Source organism: Lissotriton vulgaris, unplaced genomic scaffold (assembly GCF_964263255.1).
Source record: "Lissotriton vulgaris unplaced genomic scaffold, aLisVul1.2 SCAFFOLD_315, whole genome shotgun sequence".
NCBI lineage: Eukaryota > Metazoa > Chordata > Amphibia > Caudata > Salamandridae > Lissotriton > Lissotriton vulgaris.
In genome coordinates this window covers 130,742-150,478 of record NW_028250410.1, presented here as the reverse complement: position 1 = coordinate 150,478, position 19,737 = coordinate 130,742, and the positions used below count along the sequence as shown (strand labels likewise).

General features: G+C 51.9%; 1 protein-coding gene across 1 annotated transcript in view; it reads left to right on the top strand.

Moving 5' to 3' along the window:
• Nucleotides 1–11,909: 11,909 nt before the first annotated feature.
• LOC147663264 (rho-related GTP-binding protein RhoG) overlaps nucleotides 11,910–19,737 on the top strand; it is a 112,968-nt gene continuing 105,140 nt past the window's right edge. Inside the window, exon 1 of the mRNA XM_086950570.1 lies at nucleotides 11,910–12,770. The gene's annotated coding sequence lies outside the window, so the exon portion shown is untranslated. The remainder of the gene's footprint in view (nucleotides 12,771–19,737) is intronic.

The window sequence follows — 19,737 nt, the reverse complement described above, 5'->3', positions numbered from 1 at the left end:
ATGACGTGTTGAAGGATTATATAGACCAGTTTGTCATCGTATACATCGACGACATCTTGGTGTATTCTAGGTCTATTCCTCAACATGCTAGTCACGTCATTTTGGTTCTGAAGAGGCTACTGGACAACAGCTTGTACTGCAAACTTAGCAAGTGCGAGTTCGGAGTAGAGGAGGTGGAGTTTTTGGGAGTCATATTGAGCCCCTTGGGTTTGAGCATGGCAGATCGCAAGGTGGAGGCAGTTCAGCAGTGGCCAACTCCCAAGAGTGTGAAGGAGGTGCAATGTTTCTTAGGTTTTTCAAACTATTACCGAAGATTCATAGCACAATTCTCAGCAGTGGCTGCTCCGATAACTCGATTGCTAAGAAAGGGGACTTCATTTGAATGGACGACCGAGGCGGACGTGGCCTTCAACAAGTTGAAGACTGCGTTCAGTACGGCTCCCATATTGAAACATCCCCAAATGGATGTTCCGTTTGTGGTAGAGGCGGATGCCTCGGATGCCGCGGTCGGAGCTATCCTCTCGCAAAGGGACAAGAACACTGGACAATTGCACCCGGTGGCTTTTTTATCAAAAAAGCTATCCTCCGCTGAAGCCAATTATACCGTGGCGGAGAAGGAATTGTTCGCCATAAAGAAGGCCTTCATGGAGTGGAGGCATTATTTGTGGGGTGCGAGACATTCCATCACGGTGTATTCGGATCACCGGAATTTGGTCTACATGAAAACAGCTCGCCATTTATCACAGAGGCAGATGAGATGGATGTTGTTTTTTGCGGGTTTTGACTTTGTGGTCACGTTCCGTCCCGGGGCAGGCAATAAGAAGGCTGACTCACTGTCAAGACAGACAGAAAAGGAAACATCGATACAAAAAGCACAGGCCATCATACCCTCTGAGAAAGTGTTGTGTGCGAATGCAGTAGAGCAGTTTGTGTCTCAAGTGGTGAAGCAGAAAAATCCAATACAGTGGTCCACTTGGGCGAATCAGAATCCCAACCGAGCCTTGACACATGGGGTGCCCTTATATAATGGAAAGTTATATCTAACCACGCATTCCCTCAGGTTACAAGCCTTTAATTGGTGTCACAATGCAGTAGTGGCAGGACATTCAGGGATTAAGAAGACTCTTCTCCTGGTACAACGCCATTTTTGGTGGGAGGGGATGGGTAAAGATGTGGAGAACTGGGTAGGACAGTGTGAGGTGTGTGCAAGGGCCAAGGGGGAGCAGTGTAGGTTGAAAGGGAAACTCATGCCACTTCCAACACCTTCCCATCCCTGGCATACCATCAGTGTAGACTTCATAGTGGGGCTGCCAAAAGATCAAAACTGCAGCGCCATATTAGTGGTAGTGGATAGCCTTACAAAAATGGTGCATTTCATACCGTGCCACAATCTTCCAACGGCCAAACAAACTGCACATCTGCTGTTGACCCAAGTGGTGCGTCTGCATGGTATTCCTCGAGTCATCGTATCTGACAGGGGACCCCAGTTCATCGCCCGATTTTGGCACATGTGGTGCAAAGCCCTACACGTTGAGGATGCCTTGTCCACCAGCTTCCATCCTCAATCGGATGGACAAACTGAGAGGATGAATCAAACGCTCAAGAAATATCTGAGGTGTTATGCAAAAGAGGCGGAAAAATCATGGGTCTCTATGTTGTGGCTGGCGGAACTGTCCTATAATAACTCCTGGCATAGCTCCATCAAGGAAACACCATTCAGGGCTAACAACGGGTTTCATGCAAAGACCTTGCCCATAGTAATACCGGGTGAAGTGCAGAATCATCCCTCTGTGGCAGCACATGTGGAGGAATTGACAAAAATCCACAAAGTCATTCGAAAGACCTTGAATCAATCGAAAACAACTTACAAGGCGTGGGCGGACAAACATCGACAGGATGGGCCAGAGTACAAGGCCGGTGACAGAGTATGGCTCTCAACTAAGAATATCCGATTCCGCTATCACAGCGTGTTTCATCCTCGTTTTATCGGGCCCTATACCATACTTCGGAAGATCAATCCAGTGGCATACAAACTGAAACTACCGGTGCACTTGAGGATACATCCAGTATTCCATTGTAGCTTGTTGAAGCCAGCAGGGAGGGCAAAAATGTCAGCGGCTCCTCCTATTCTGAGGGATGACCAGTTGGAGTACGAGGTCCGGAGGATTCTGGACTCGAGATTCCGCCAGGGTACCCTGTGGTTTCTCATTTCGTGGAAAGGATACCAGCCTGAAGATGATTCCTGGGAACCGTGTACAGCGGTTCATGCTCCTAGGGCCGTTCGAGAATTCTATCGCAGACACCCAGGGAAGCCGGGCGCTAGGAGGCACGGTGGAGGGGGGCATACTGTCAGGATCCGACCTGTGCCTACCCAGTGACAGTCAAACTACAACTCCCAGAAAGCTCAGCGAGCATCGATTCGGAATGAGATCATAAAACTCCGTGAGAACAGGAGTGCGGTGCACGTAATTTTGTCTTTTCGGAGATCAGAGATTGGAAGCTTCTGGGACTGTCTTCTGGATTACTAGAGCTCTAAAGTGTGCTTTCCGTAACCCGCGGCTGCGGGGTTACTTATCCTTGGAAATCGAATCTACCCGAACCGAGAGACGCAGGATTGCACCCTCTCGTGATTTTTCGGGAACTTTGTTGGAACGCGTTTCTTTTGGCATTCGGAGAGACGCCGGATTTCCCCCTCTCGAGTGCGGCCCTTTTTGAATATTGTTTGTTCACTGGTGGTGGGATTTTTGGGTTCTCGTGAGAGACGCTGGATTTGCACCCTCTCGAGTGACACAAGCGGGTTGATCTGTTTTTGGAAACCGATCGTGTTCGTCCGACGTGAGAGACGCAGGATTGCCCCCTCTCATGGTCGGTGTGCCATGGTATGTTCGGAAGGACATTTATTTCCTTCTTCATATCCAGTGACTGGTAAGAGCCGCAAAACTGATGGGGTGTGGTTCAAGAAATTCAATCCGTATTAGCTGGTGAAGAAGGTACTTAGTATCAAACCAGAACAGTCACACTTTTAAAATCCTTGTTTCCTATTGAACTTTGTGGCTTTGTTATCGATAACATTTACGCCAAAGTAGAACCTTTTAATGTAAGGGACTGGAAAACATCGGGTATGTATGGGAACACCACGCCAAGATACATAGTCAGTGTTGCGGGAGGGAAGTGAATGTAACCCTGTTTGTGTGTTCTTGTATTTTCCAGAAAAGTATCCGGGTGTTGAGAGAAAGTATCTCGTATATAGAAGGGAGAGGTCCTGAGAAGCATCAGGTAGGAAAGAGGTCAGCAGAGAGAGATCTAGTGAGGAACAGGTAGAATAGGGTTCTCTTCTTACTGTGTGTTCTTTGTGTCTTTACAGAAACCTCGTCTACCCTCGTTTCCAGTCCCGGACCTTTTATCCCTCGCCTGCTTACTATCGTGCTCGGTGGTATTCATTCCCAGAGCACGGAGAAAGCTGGAGGTGGAACCCATATAGCATCTTTCGATCCGGAGGAGCCGTTGGACCGTGACAGTTAGCCCCAGGGAGGACATCAGGTCACACAGTGCCGTTCTGTTCCCGCCGTCAACTGAGGTGCCTGATCTGTCCATGACATCATTAAAGTCTCCTCCCACCACCTGTATTGTGTCCGCCGTGTCTAAGAGAATGTTCGCGATGGAGGCATTTGTGCGTGACTGCAGCTTAGGTGGTGCGTATACAGAGATTAAGGTGTACGTGTTCCTATTCCATTTGCCCTGGACTCCCGCATGGTATACCAGGTTTACCACGCATTTTTTACCACGCACTACACTTACAACGCAAGCATTACCACGCATACCATTACAACGCATTGCGCTGGGGGGCGCTCTAGGATAGGGAATAAGTTTAATTTTATATCCAACACCTAGTGTCCACGGGGACTGGAGTTGGAATATAAAATTATACTTACCACTATCCAGCACCTCAAAGCGCCATGCGTTGTAACGATAAGCGTTGTAAATACCGCGTTGTAATGGTATGCGTGGTAATAGTATGCGTGGTAACGTCATACATCCCTCCCGCATAGGTACCCTGTGGATCAAGCCACGTGTGTGTGATGGCGAAAGGTTGGTTTTTTTTAATCAAGACTGCCACTCCCCTAGAGTCCGAAGTGTAACCCGCATGGACCAACACCCTGTATTTGCCCCTAGCCACAAAGGCACACTGAGTACCCCTAAGATGCATCTCTTGCAGAAAAATTATGTCTGGGTCAGTCTTCTTAATGTAGGCGTTTACCAGCCCTCTTTTGATTTTCGATCCCAACCCATTGACATTCCACGTCATTATAGTCAACCTCCTTCCGGCCACATGCGGTGCTTCTACAGTACCGGCCATGGGAGAGCGTAGTGACCTTGTGTGGCCCAACACTTACGGTGGGCAGTGGTGTAATAGCATAAATTGCCGAGGTGATCATCTACCTGAGCTTTCAGTGTTCCCACCTGAGTCCCTCCCCGTACCCTGCCCCAACAAAGTAGTAGTGCAAAAAACTGCAATGCCTTCCCCCCTGGATCCCCACCAACTTGAGCATCCCCCTCCCCCACCCCACCTCCCTCCCCTTCCAGACTTGTCCTTACACAGGACATAGCTTTCCGAAGGAGTAGGTCTGTCGCCCACCCGCCAACCCACCCTAAGAAACACCCAACAATCCTATCTACGTGTCAAACAAAACCCACTAAAGAGGGTGTGCCAACTTGCGTGCTTCCTGATTGGCAGGCTGCCACTCGAGACCTCCCAGTCCTCCAGACGGGTGACATTTCACCTGCCTCCCCATGGCTCCATACATAAAACGCAGATTGCGCTGCAGTCTCTTTTCCGTCAGGATTTGGAGTCCGGAAGTTCAGATTCGGGGGCACTGTACTGTCCTGATAGTTCATGTTCCATGTCCCGAATCTCTTTCACCAGCGGATGGTCTGACTGTCCACCCTCCTCCTCGCCCTCTCCGCCGGACGATTGGCTATCCAGTGTCTCCGCTTCCTCTCCTTCCGACCTTGCAGAGGTGCGCAATGCCGCGCCTCGCGACCCGGATGCCGCTGCCCCTCTTGGAGATGCGGAGCGTCCTTTCCTGGCCTGTCCTGTACCACAGCTTCTGTATGGCGTCGCTGGGGTTTGCAGTTTTGATCTCCTGGATTTCAGTCTTTGCGATTTCGGATGTTCCCAGTGTGTCGCATTTCTCCGTGACCTGTCCAGCACTTCACGTAGTGCACTCTCCCTACTGTTGAGGATCGGACGTTCCTCCAGCCACTGCCAAGCATCTTCCGGGTGCACAAAAAAGAGAGACCACTCATTGAAGATCACCTTAAGCTTCGCAGTGAACAGTAACATGTACGAGATTTTTAAGTCTCTGAGTTTAGCTTTCACTGAGTCGAAGGATCTCCGCTGCTTTTGCACCTCTTGACTATAGTCCGGGAAGATCATAACATGCGCGTTTTCCAGACGGATCTCCCCCATCTTCCTCGCCTCCCTCAGTATCAAATCCCTGTCTGCAAAGTTCAAAAAACGTGCAATGACCGGACGTGGTCGTGCTCCCTCAGGCGGTTTCGCGAGGAGTGCTCTGTGTGCCCTCTCAATTATAAAGCACGGTGAGAATTGCGCCTTTGGGAATGTTTCTCGTATCCACGCATGAAGGAAGGATACCATGTCGTTCTTCTCAATTCCTTCCCTGAAGCCTACAAAGCGCAGATTGTTGCGCCGAGCCCTGTTTTCGGCGTCGTCCACCTTCCAGGTGTGCTGGCGATTCGTGGCCTGCAGTTCCGCCATGTCTCTGCGAAGAGTTGTGATCGAATCCTCGGCTTCCCCCACTCGAGCCTCAGCAGCGGTGACCCTGTCCGATAGATTGCGGAAGTCTTGTCGTAGGAGTGTCACTTCCGAGCCTACCTCAACGATTTTAAACTCCAGTGCCGCCCTGGACTCCTGAATGTCTGTGCGGGAGGCCTGGATTGCCGCCATCAGTAGCTCCGTGTCTGAGCGGGTGGCCGAGGGCGCGGGTGGACCTTCCGCCCCCTGGCGCAGTGCTGCAAAGTTGTCCATCGGGCTTTGTTTGGGGCCTTTCTGCAGAGCCTCTTTTTTCCCCATAGTTCCGCGGGTCGTCAGCGTCCGGGCACTCCGCAGGCCGGTCCCCTCCTGCCGCCAGATGTCGTGTGTTACCCCCAGGTGATCCCTTACTGCCTGCGGTCTTGTCAGCCTTGTTCCTCCACCGCTCCCCGGGTTGGATGTCTCACAGTGCGGCCCTCTCGCTGGTCCTCAATTCCCTTTGCATGGCCCCGGGCATCCCGCCTATCTCCACACCAGCTGTGGCCCCGTCCGAGCCACTCACTCTCACAATGGTGTCCGCTGCAATGCCTCAGATGCTGGTCCCTGCTGGCCCCTTTCAGTAAGTGTTGCGGGCGCCCTCCGAGCCTTGCCTCCTGGGGATGACCCTCTCGGGCTTTCCTACACTTTTGTCGCCCCCTTGCAATGATGTGGACGTCGTATGCCAGTATGTTCGGCCGTAACCGTGTGCACCTCAGCCTGATATGTCGTCATGTGTGGCTGTCTGTGCTCCTTTTCGCCTGCGGCTGTCCCAAAATCTGAGCCTTGGATGTAACCACCTGCTTGGAGCAACGGCCCTTCCACAATCTCGCTGCCTCCCAGAGCACACAATCTTGTTCAAGCCCCCAGGTTGGTGCTGGGTGAGTCACCACGCCTGCCCCAGGGCCTCTGTTTTGCAGGCACTGGAAGCCACGGCCGCCGGCTTCCCCGAGTGACTCTCCGGGGTGTGGCACGCGTACCGGCACAGTCTCAGCCCCCGCCTCCCGCACGACAACCCAGGCAGTCCAGGATGTACCTCACTTTAGACCTCCAGGCGGCAGTTCGCTGCCAAGCGCCCCCCGCCGGGTTCCACTGAAGGCGCCACCTCCTCTCTCCAGGTGCCCTGATTTCCCGGGCGTCCGCCTCCTCCGCCGTAGCACGGGTGGTGTTCAGGATCCTGCTCTCGGACGCGCTGTGGTCTGCATCCGCAGCGCGTCTCCCGCCCCCAGCAGCTCTTCCTCCGCTCCGCCGCCGCCGCCCCGAGCACTGAGTAGGTCGGGCGGGATCCCGAATCGCGGCACTCAGGGCCAACAGCTCACCTTCGCTGCCACGGGCGCCATGTTGGTGAAGGAGATTCCCCCACAGCCCTCTCCAGATGCACCGGACGGGGGGGGGGGGAGAGGGGGCCGATGTCCGGGCTCTCTCGGGGGGCCCCTGTAGTCGACCGCAGCGCCCTCCTCGGCCTCAGCAGACAGGGGGGGGGACAGGTGGGGGGAGGCGCTCACTTGGCTCCAGCCGCCGCCATGTTGGTGCAGCATGAAGACGAGCAGATGACTCCGGAGCCTGTACTGCTTCCCCTAATCCGATTTTCTTTCCGTTTTCGGTACTCGTCAGCTCCAGGCAACTTCCGCCTCAATGTAGTACCGGTTTGGAGGTCCAGGCCGGATTCTAAATGTCGGATTACCAGACAGCCTCACAGGAGCTCTACAATTGCACTTCTTAACCGGCCATGCTGTTGGCCACGCCCCCAGTGTCCAGGCCACTCTCATGAGGGCTGCTGCACTTGTAGTGGGACAGTGTCCGGGACACTCTTGTGAGGTCTGCTGCACTTTTACTAGGACAGTGTCCAGGACACACTCAACAGGACTTGTGTACTCGAAGTGCGACAGTGTCCAGGACATTCAGGTGAGGGCTGCTGTACTTGTAGTGGGACAGTGTCCAGGTGACTCTTGTGAGGGCTGCTGTATTTGTACTGGGACTGTGTCCAGGACAGTCACGTGAGAGCTGCTCTATTTGTTCATGGGACAGTGTCTAGGCCACTCTCGTGAGGGCTGCTGCACTTGTACTGGGACAGTGTGCAGGACACGCTCGTCAGGGCTGCTGCACTTGTAGTGGGACAGTGTCCGGGACACTCTTGTGAGGGCTGCTGTACTTGTACTGGGACAGTGTCCAGGACACTCTTGTGAGGGCTGCTGTACTTGTAGTGGGACAGTGTCCGGGACACTCTTGTGAGGGCTGCTGTACTTGTACTGGGACAGTGTCCAGGACACTCTTGTGAGGGCTGCTGTACTTGTAGTGGGACAGTGTCCAGGCCACTCTTGTGAGGGCTGCTGTACTTGTAGTGAGACAGTGTCCAGGCCACTCTTGTGAGGGCTGCTGCACTTGTAGTGGGACAGTGTTAAGGCCACTCTTGTGAGGGCTGCTGTACTTGTAGTGGGACAGTGTCCAGGCCACTCTTGAGAGGTCTGCTGTACTTGTAGTGGGACAGTGTCCAGGCCACTCTTGTGAGGGCTGCTGTACTTGTAGTGAGACAGTGTCCAGGCCACTCTTGTGAGGGCTGCTGCACTTGTAGTGGGACAGTGTTAAGGCCACTCTTGTGAGGGCTGCTGCACTTGTAGTGGGACAGTGTCCGGGACACTCTTGTGAGGGCTGCTGTACTTGTACTGGGACAGTGTCCAGGACACTCTTGTGAGGGCTGCTGTACTTGTAGTGGGACAGTGTCCGGGACACTCTTGTGAAGGCTGCTGTACTTGTACTGGGACAGTGTCCAGGACACTCTTGTGAGGGCTGCTGTACTTGTAGTGGGACAGTGTCCGGGACACTCTTGTGAGGGCTGCTGTACTTGTAGTGGGACAGTGTTAAGGCCACTCTTGTGAGGGCTGCAGCACTTGTACTGGGACAGTGTCCCGGACACTCTTGTGAGGGCTGCTGCACTTGTAGTGGGACAGTGTTAAGGCCACTCTTGTGAGGGCTGCTGTACTTGTAGTGGGACAGTGTCCGGGACACTCTTGTGAGGGCTGCTGTACTTGTACTGGGACAGTGTCCAGGACACTCTTGTGAGGGCTGCTGTACTTGTACTGGGACAGTGTACAGGCCACTCTCGTGAGGGCTGCTGTACTTGTACTGGGACAGTGTACAGGCCACTCTCGTGAGGGCTGCTGCACTTGTTCTGGGACAGTGTCCAGGACACTCTTGTGAGGGCTGCTGCACTTGTAGTGGGACAGTGTCCAGGACACTCTTGTGAGGGCTGCTGCACTTGTAGTGGGACAGTCTCCAGGCCACTCTCATGAGGGCTGCTGTACTTGTAGTGGAACAGTGTCCAGGCCACTCTCGTGAGGGCTGCTGCACTTGTAATTGGACAGTGTCCAGGCCACTCTCGTGAGGGCTGCTGCACTTGTGCTGGGACAGTGTCCAGGCCACTCTCGTGAGGGCTGCTGCACTTGTAATTGGACAGTGTCCAGGCCACTCTCGTGAGGGCTGCTGCACTTGTGCTGGGACAGTGTCCAGGCCACTCTCGTGAGGGCTGCCGCACTTATTTCTGGGACAGTGTCCACATCACCCAGCTCACTGAATACTCCCTGCCAATAACCCTGGATCGTGGGACATGACCAAAGGGTATGATAAAAGTTCCCTCCGGTGGCAGCACATCTGAGGCATCTTGTATCTTCGGTCCTCCCCATTTTATGGAGTCCTACCCTGTCATAATAGGTTCTATGAAGTACATTATATTGGATGAGTCGTAGCCTGGACTTAATAGCTACCTCCCTAGGATGCATTAATGCCGTGTCCCAGTCTACATCATCCATTTCTCCTACCTCCCTTTCCCACTTCCTCCTAAGTTTGCCCAAGTCGTCAGCCATATTGTTCATTAATGTTCTATATGTGAGTGATATTGCTTTTTCCTGTATCTGCTCTTGCAGTAATCTGCCCTCTAAGGGTGCGTACTCCGGGAGCGTATCCAGGTGGACCTTTTCTGCTCACCAACATTCCGCAATTGCGCACATTTAAGAAACTGCGTATGGTGCAGTCCAAATTTCGACCTCAGATCCGTGAATGGTTTCAGTTCTCCCTTAGCTATTATGTCTCCTAATGTCGAGATCCCTGTATCAACCCATCTCTGAAAGGCCTTTTATTTATTCAATTCTGTCAGCCACGTGCAGTGCCAAATCGGTTTCTGACGTGTAGGTTTTTTTTCCCATCCGGTGCGCACAGTCTCTTTGTTCCATATCGCTAGGGTAAGCCCAGTGGCCGGAAGAAGCTTCTTACTCCCTTAACCCCCATATAGATAATACGTCAGAGGCCGGGCTGTCATACGGTGTTGCTTGAGGGCATGTGTCGGGTGGTCCACCTGAACATGTAGCCAGTCGTTAATTGGAGCTATATGTTCCGCCCAGTAGTACGCCTCTAGGTTCGGGAGTGATATCCCTCTGCTATACTGATGGCGCTGAAGGGTGCTCAGCGCCACCCTCGGTTGTTTGCCCAGCCAAAGGAAGGTCTTAAGTTCCGCATTTATCCTCTCGAACACCATTCGTGGCAACGGGTAATACTCATTTTGTAGTGCGTATAGGAATCTAGGTAGTGTGATCATTTTGAACATGGCTGCTCGCCCTAGTATGGTAAGGGGGAGTTGCCTCCATCGGGCTGCGTCCTCTATAAAGTTCAGTATTATTCGTTATATATTTTGCTCGTAAGACTGTTTTTTGTCCAGAGTCACATAGACTCCGAGGAACTTAAACCCTTCTATTGCCGTCAATAATTTCCCCGGTAGAGCCGTCCAGTGTCCAAGCCCCCTGGGATCGTAGAGGACCGACTTGTGCCAGTTTATCTGGTATTTCGCATACCCTCCATATCGTTCCAATTCCGAGAACATTTCCGGGATTGTGCTTTCCGGCTGTGTAATGTATAACAGGACATCATCCGCGTATAGCGATATCTTCTCCTCCGCGGGTCCTCTTCTCCCCTCCGAAATCCTTTAATGGCCTCGTTTTTACGTATCCTGCCCGCCGGTACCTCTATCGTGAGTGCAAAGAGGAGGGGGGACAGTGGACAGCCCTGTCTAGTTCCCCTCCGGACCGGGAACTCCCGAGATATGGTCCCGTTCACTCTCACCTGAGCTCTGGGTTCCGTGTATAACAGTTGGACCCACTTTTGAAATGTCGGGCCAAAGCCGAACTTGTCCAGAACCCCCTCGAGGAAGGGCCAGTATTTCTCGGTACTTTCAGTTAAGATTTTTGATACCACGAATGTGCACTCTGGGATTGTTGCGAGCATGGAAGCTGAGCCTTCCTACAGAAACAAGTGGCCTGTTTGGGGGCGGGGCTCTGTGTCATGTTGGTTAGTGTCCTTCCATTCCTGGTGTGTTGCAGCAGTTTTAAGATCTTTTTAGAGTTTCTTGTACCTCAGTTGGGTTTAACTTCAAATATGTATATGTTTCAATCGTCTTCTTTGCTTTATTTTGCTCGTGAGAAAGTGTCACTCATAGTCATTGAAATGTCATGTCACTCGTGATAACACTGAAATTATGAAAATGTCAAACATAGCAATCTGAAACCTTGGCAGCTATGCAGGCTCGGGCAGGACTGGTCCCTGCCCCCTCCCCAGGCCCAGTCACGACTGATCTCTGCCCCCTCCCCTTCCCAGTCACGACTGATCTCTGCCCCCTCCCCCTCCCCAGTCACGACTAATCTATGCCCCCTCTCCAGGCCCAGGCAGGACTGATATCTGCCCCCTCCCCCTCCCTAGTCACGACTAATCTATGCGTCCTTCCCCAGTCACGACTGATCTCTGCCCCCTCCCCAGGCCCAGGCAGGACTGATCTCTGCCCCCCAACCCCGAAGTCACGACAGATCTCTGCCCCTCCCCTTCAGAGTCACGACTTATCTCTGCCCCCTCCCCAGTCACGACTGATCTCTGCCCCCTCCCCTCCCCAGTCACGACTGATCTCTGGCCCTCCCCTGTCACGACTAATCTCTGCCTCCTCCCCCAGTCACGACTAATCTCCGCCTCCTTCCCCCAGTCACGACTAATCTCTGCCCCCCCCACCCCCCTCTCCAGTCACGACTGATCTCTGCCCCCTCCTCGGGCAGGACTCATCTCTGCCCCTCCCCAGACACAGGCAGCAGCTCCGGCACTTCCTCCTTACTCGGGTCACACTCTCCCGCTGCTGCTGCCGCCGGGGCCAGCCGGAGCGCTTCTCTGCAGACTTCCTCCTCGCTTCTCACTTCCTCCTTCTGGGGGTGGGGGCACCGGAGGAGTCCTCGCCCAGCCTGCCGAGGAGCAGAGGAGCGCCGTCCGGAGCCGAGAGCAGAGCCGCGCCAGAGACCCGGAGCGGGGACGAGGAGTGCAGCACAGGAGTTATCTGCAGCGCAGCACAGGAGACATCTGTAGCGCAGCACAGGAGACGTCTGTAGCGCAGCACAGGAGACATCTGCAGCACAGGAGACATCTGCAGCACAAGCGGAACCTACAGCACCCGGAGCGGGGAAGAGGAGTGCAGCACAGGAGACATCTGCAGCACAGGCGGGACCCTGCAGCACAGGAGACATCTGCAGCACAGGCGGGACCCCGCAGCACAGGAGACATCTGCAGCACAGGCGGAACCTACAGCACCCGGAGCGGGGAAGAGGAGTGCAGCACAGGAGACATCTGCAGCACAGGCGGGACACCGCAGCACAGGAGACATTTGCAGCACAGACGGGACCCTGCAGCACAGGAGACATCTGCAGCACAGGCGGGACCCCGCAGCACAGGAGACATCTGCAGCACAGGCGGGACCTGCAGCACAGGCGGGAGACCCCGCAGCAGGAACCTGTAGCTGAGACGGATACCTGCAGCAGAGACAGCGCCTTCAACAGAAAGAGAGCGCTGCAGCAGAGCTGAGACTCGCAGCAGCTGAGGAGTTGCAGAGGGGGCCGCCCAGAGACGGCACTTCTACCCCCAAGGAGCGCGAGAGCTATGAGAGGTAAGCGAAGGTCTCTTTGGGACAGGTTACTGCCCCACCCCTCGCGCCCCCAGTGTCCCACAATGAAGAAGGGGCGCGCCGCGAAAGTTCCGGGGTGCGCCTGTGCTGAGGGGAGGGGGGCGCAGGGCTGGGCCGGGAGGGGTGAAAAGTGAACTTGGTGCTGAGTGCAGGGACAGTTTGTTTGGCCTCAGGCCCCGAGTAACGGATCTGAGCGGAAGTGCAGATCTGACAGCGCCAGGCTGCTGCCGCCGCCCTGGCAGGCCGCTGGGTGTGGCGCCGGAGCTCCTAGAGGCGACGCCCAGAGTTTGGGGGCGAGTCCCCCGGCTCCTGCCTCTCGCACCGCGGGCGGTGTATGCCGGCATGAGCGTGTCCTAAGGGTAGGTAGGTGCATGAATGTGAAGAATCCGCACTGTCCCATTGGAAGTATTAGTGCTACCACTGACCCGATGAAAGTATGGCACACCCTGCTGAGAAGAGGCGGCCCTGCCCCATTAAATGTATACCAATCTATGCTGAGACAAGGTGTCACTGTCCTATTAAACTTATAACGCACTGCCTGCTAAGAAGAGGCACACTGTCCTATTAAAAGTACAGCATACCCTGATGAGAAGAGGCGGCCCTGCCCCATTAAATGTATACCAATCTATGCTGAGACAAGGTGGCACTGTCCTATTAAACGTATAGCGCACTGCCTGCTGAGAAGAGGCACACTGTCCCATTAAAAGTACAGCATACCATGCTGAGAAGAGGCAGCCCTGCCCCATTAAATGTATACCAATCTATGCTGAGACAAGGTGGCACTGTCCTATTAAACGTATAGCGCACTGCCTGCTGAGAAGAGGCACACTGTCCCATTAAAAGTACAGCATACCATGCTGAGAAGAGGCAGCCCTGCCCCATTAAATGTATACCAATCTATGCTGAGACAAGGTGGCACTGTCCTATTAAACGTATAGCGCACTGCCTGCTGAGAAGAGGCACACTGTCCCATTAAATGTATACCAATCTATGCTGAGACAAGGTGTCACTGTCCTATTAAACGTAGAGCGCACTGCCTGCTGAGAAGAGGCACACTGTCCCATTAAATGTATACCAATCTATGCTGAGGCAAGGTGTCACTGTCCTATTAAACGTATAGCGCACTGCCTGCCGAGAAGAGGCACACTGTCCCATTAAATGTATACCAATCTATGCTGAGACAAGGTGGCACTGTCCTATTAAACGTATAGCGCACTGCCTGCTGAGAAGAGGCACACTGTCCCATTAAATGTATACCAATCTATGCTGAGACAAGGTGGCACTGTCCTATTAAACGTATAGCGCACTGCCTGCTGAGAAGAGGCACACTGTCCCATTAAATGTATACCAATCTATGCTGAGACAAGGTGTCACTGTCCTATTAAACGTAGAGCGCACTGCCTGCTGAGAAGAGGCACACTGTCCCATTAAATGTATACCAATCTATGCTGAGGCAAGGTGTCACTGTCCTATTAAACGTATAGCGCACTGCCTGCCGAGAAGAGGCACACTGTCCCATTAAAAGTACCTCATACCATGCTGAGAAGAGGCGGCCCTGCCCCATTAAATGTATACCAATCTATGCTGAGACAAGGTGTCACTGTCCTATTAAACGTATAACGCAGTGCCTGCTGAGAAGAGGCACACTGTCCCATTAAATGTATAGCATACCATGCTTAGAAAAGGCAGCACTGTCCCATTAAATGTATAGCATACTCTGTCCCGTTACATGTATAACATGCCATGCTGAGAAAAGGCGACACTGTCCCAATAAATGTATAGCAAAGCCCACTGAGAAGTGGCGGCACTGTCCCAATAAATGTATAGCACACCCTTCTGAGAAGAGGCCGCACTGTCCCATTAAATGTCTAGCATACCATGCTGAGAAAAGGCGGCACTGTCCCAATAAATGTATAGCAAAACCCGCTGAGAAGTGGCCGCACTGTCCCAATAAATGTATAGCATACCATGCTGAGAAGATGCGGCACTGTCTCATTAAATGCATAGCAAACCCTGCTAAGAAGTGGTGGCACTGTCCCAATAAATGTATAGCATACCATGCTGAGAAGAGACGGTACTGTCCCATTAAATGTATAGCATGCCCTGCTGAGAAGAGATGGTACTGTCTCATTGAATGTATAGCATGCCCTGCTGAGAAGATGCTGCACTGTCTCATTAAATGTATAGCAAACCCTGCTGAGAAGTGGCGGCACTGTCCCAATAAATGTATAGCATACCATGCTGAGAAAAGGCAGCACTGTCCCATTAAATGTATAGCATACCATGCTGAGAAAAGGCAGCACTGTCCCATTAAATGTATAGCATACCATGCTTAGATAAAGCAGCACTCTCCCATTAAATGTATAGTATACTCTGTCCCATTACATGTATAACATGCCATGCTCAGAAAAGGCGACACTGTCCCAATAAATGTATAGCAAAGCCTACTGAGAAGTGGCGGCACTGTCCCTATAAATGTATAGCACACCCTTCTGAGAAGAGGCGGCCCTGTCCCATTAAATGTATAGCACACCAAGCTGAGAAGATGCGGCACTGTCTCATTAAATGTATAGCAAACCCTGCTGAGAAGTGGCGGCACTGTCCCAATAAATGTATAGCATACCATGCTGAGAAGAGACGGCTCTGTCCTATTGAATGTATAGCACACCCTGCTAAGATGAGACGGTACTGTCCCATTGAATGTATAGCACGCCCTGCTGAGATGAGACAGTACTGTCCCATTAAATGTATAGCACGCCCTGCTGAGTAGAGACGGTGCGGTCTCATTGAATGTATAGCATGCCCTGCTGAGAAGATGCGGCACTGTCTCATTAAATGTATAGCAAACCCTCCTGAGAAGTGGCGGCACTGTCCCAATAAATGTATGGCATACCATGCTGAGAAGAGACGGCTCTGTCCTATTGAATGTATAGCACGCCCTGCTGAGCAGGGACGGTACTGTCCCATTGAATGTATAGCATGCCCGGCACAGAACAGTTGGCACTGTCTTACTGAACTCTATGGCTCATTGCTGCCCATTAAACGTATAGCAAGTCCTATGGCGCAGTGCCCCCACTGCGCATAACATGCTTAGCTTGCGCTACTGAGAAGTGCAGGGGCTGTCGCATGACGTGTACTGTAGGGCAGCAGTATTGTACAGCACTTCATATTTCCATTTCCATTTTATTTCATTTGTATCGCGCATAAATCACCCGAAGGTCTCAGAACGCTGGCAGGTGGCAAGGATCCTTATGACAAACTGATCCAGGAAGTAGGAGGGCTCAGCTGACTAGAAGAGCCAGGTTTTTAGTTGTTTTCGGAATTTCATGTGATCGGGCTCTAACCTCAACTGAAGGGGGAGGGAGTTCCATGCTTCTGGGGCAGTTTTACTGAAAGCTCTATCTCCGTTTATAACTGTTCGAACTCTGGGAACGAAGAGAAGGGCTTTATTGGAGGAACGTAACGTCCTGCTTGGGACGTGGGCCTTGAGCTTCTGTTCGAGATAGACAGGTCCATGGCCATTAACAGCCTTATGGACTAGGCAGCAGAGTTTGAACTTTATGCGTGTTTGTATGGGGAGCCAGTGCAGAGTCTTGAGGCAGGCTGCTGAGGGGGTGCGAGGAGGTAGATCTAGTGCTAGCCTAGCAGCAGTGTTTTGGAGGACCTGCAGTCGATTCAGTAGTGTTAGGTTGATGGCTGAAAAAAGGGCATTTCCATAGTCCATTCTGTTAACAATGAGTCCCTGGACTAGGGGCATGCATGCTGAGAGTGGGATCCATTTAAAGATCTTCCTCAGACTTCGCATCTGGCCATAGCTATTTCCCACTGTTTTCCTGATGTGTTCAGACATGGTCAACTTGTCGTCCAGTATTACTCCAAGATTCCTGACAAAGGGCTTGGGGGCTGGGCAGGGACCGAGGGAGTCTGGCCACCAGTCTGATGACCAAATTTGGTCGGCTTTGCCGAAAAGCATGACCTCAGTCTTTCCAGCGTTCATCATAAGGTAGTTTCTGGTCATCCATTCTTGTATACTGATCATACAGTTTTTGAACCTACTTTTTATGTCATCAGGGTTTTGGTTGATAGTGACGAGGATTTGGGTATCGTCAGCATAGGATACGGTTCCAAAACCATGTTCTCTGATGATCTTTGCTAAGGGGGAAACATAAACGTTAAAAAGGGTTGGGCTCAGAATGGATCCCTGTGGGACACCTTTATCATTTTCGTAGAAAATGGAAGTGTGGGAGCCTAATTGGACCCTGGACCGTCTGTTGCAAAGGTAGCTTGATAGCCATTGGAGTGCAGCTCCTTCGACACCAACCTCAGCAAGACGCTCTAACAGAACGCGATGCGAGATGGTGTCGAAGGCCGCAGACAGGTCTAGCAGGATCAGTATGGCTGACTTTTTTGAGTCCAAGGACAATCTTATGTTGTCCAGGACCTCCAGCAGGGCCGTTTCAGTGCTGTGGAACGCCCTGAAGCCGGATTGAGATGGATCGAGGAGTTTGTTGGACTCCAGGTGGGCGATGAGCTGTTTGTTAATTAGAGCCTCCATAACTTTCCCAAAGAGTGGTAAAAGGGAAATGGGTCGGTAGTTTACAAGTTGATCCGGGTCAGCCGTATGTTTCTTTAGAATAGGCCTGATTACTGCTTCCTTCCAGTGATCAGGGACAGCACAGTGCTGTAGTGATTGATTGAAAATGTTAGTTAAGATGGGGATCAGAACTGGGGAGATTTTAGATATAACTTGCGGAGAGGCGGGATCTCCCGGTGCTCCAGATTTCATTTTCAACAAAATTTGGTTCACCTCTTTTTCTGACAAGGGTGAGAACTGTTTTAGCATGGCAGAGTGGATATTGGGGATGTTTTGCCTATTGACGTAAGGGGTGGTGGTTTCATCATTTGACGTTGGCTGAGGGAACCGTTTATGAATTTCATTAACTTTCTCATGAAAGTAGGAGGCTACAGATTCCACCCAGTCCTTAGTATCGGGGGGCGCCTGCTGCGTTCCTGGTGGAGTAGTGAACACCTTAACAATGTTAAAGAGTTCTCTTTGTGAGTTGGTTGCTAGAGTAATCCTGTTGCCTAGATAGACTTTTTTTTGCCTCAGCAATGTCCTTCATATACTGCCGATGTGCAGTTTTATATAGTTCCCTGAGAAGGCACAGAAGTGCATCCTAGGACGAGTAGAAGGTTACTCTGAGGAGACACTTGTAGGAAGAGCACCTCAGTGCATGTATGGGAAGGGGTTTGGTTGTGCGTGAGTGACAGGCGTGCTGCTCTGATCCTCAGTTCATAGTGAAATGTCAGGAAAAGGAGTGAAAGGGGCAGGGCCTGCACTTCACAGGAACCAACTGTGAGGTATGCTGCAGACTCCTCCCAGGGTGACAGTAGAACAGCAGAGATGCACCCTGAGACAGCAGCCATGACACATGCTCTATATATTGAACACAAAGACTGGATAAGGACACGCAGGGCTGGACTGTGTGCAGCCCCACATTATCACGGATCTAGGGAGCGCCTCCAGGGAGACGGCGGTGCAGCAGAGAGGCACCCTGAGACAGCAGCCATGACACATGCCCTATATATTGACCACAAAGACTGGATAAGGGCACGCAGGGCTGGACTGTGTACAGCCCCACATTATCACAGATCTATGGCGTGCCTCCAGGGAGACGGCGGTGCAGAAGCGAGGCATGCTGGATACAGCAGCCATGACACATGCTCTAATGACCACAGAGGCAGGACACTCGGGGCTGAACTATGCAGAGCCCCACAACATGCTCTATGTATTGACCACAAAGACGGGATAAGGACACACAGGGCTGGACAGTGTACAGCCCCACATTATCACTGATCTAGGAAGCGTCTCAAGAGAGACTGCGGTGCAGAAGCGAGGCATGCTGGATACAGCAGCCATGACATATGCTCTATATAATGACCACAGAGAAAGCCTGGAGCTTTGTTGTCAATCATCAAGAAAGTCTGCTAAAAGGGCTGTCTTCTCCTATTAAATATATTGTATTTCATGCTAAGAAATGCTGGATCCTGTAGCTGTGTTGTTAATCCTGTAGAAAGTAAGTACATTGAGAAGGTTTGGGTTCTGTCTCATTAAATGTATGGCATTCCATGCTAAGAAACTTTGGGGGGAAGTATCAGTCTAGTCTCAGTAAATGTATGAACATGCTGGACCTCTGTCCTCTCCCATTAAATGTACAGGACATCCAGGGGTGTGGCCTGGTCAGTGAGATGGGGGTGGGGCGCTTCAGACTATCCAACTAACAGGCTGACATATAATGTTTAAGTACATTATACGACTAGCGGGCGCTTAGAGGGGTTAAAGGGGCAGTGGAAAGGGAATGGAATGCGGGTTGGTAGGGGTACTAAGTGAGAGAGAACATATATTTTTTTAAATAACCAACATTCTTGAAGACTTTTAAAGTAGAGGGGGGAGTGTGTGTGCGCGTGCATGTTTTGTCTGTGTTTATGTAATAATTCCTGGTGAAATCCGGCATACCTCACCATGCCCTACTGAAAGCACTTGTACCCAACTATTTGCCAGAAAATATATTTATTAGAGGGTGTAACACCCCAAACACCCCCCTGAAGCTACGCCCCTGAGAGCATCCTGCCGAGATGTGTGTCGCCCCCCAGGATTGGAGGTCTCCTCAGCCCTACCTGGCCTTCTTACACTCCCTGCCCTTGGCTGTCCCTTCCACCACCCACTCTCCAAGCAGCCATCAACCTCATGTGTGTTCTTGGACCACTCAGGGGAGTGCTCTGACGGTAAAAGATTCCTCAAAGCATGGAGAAATGATATCACCTAAAAGCTCTTCAGTATTTGTGACACAACAGTGAAATATTCCGATTTATCATTCACTTCGTTCACACCACAAGTTCGCTCTGGGCTGCCATCGAAACTGTAGAAATGGCCATTGCTACTCTGAAA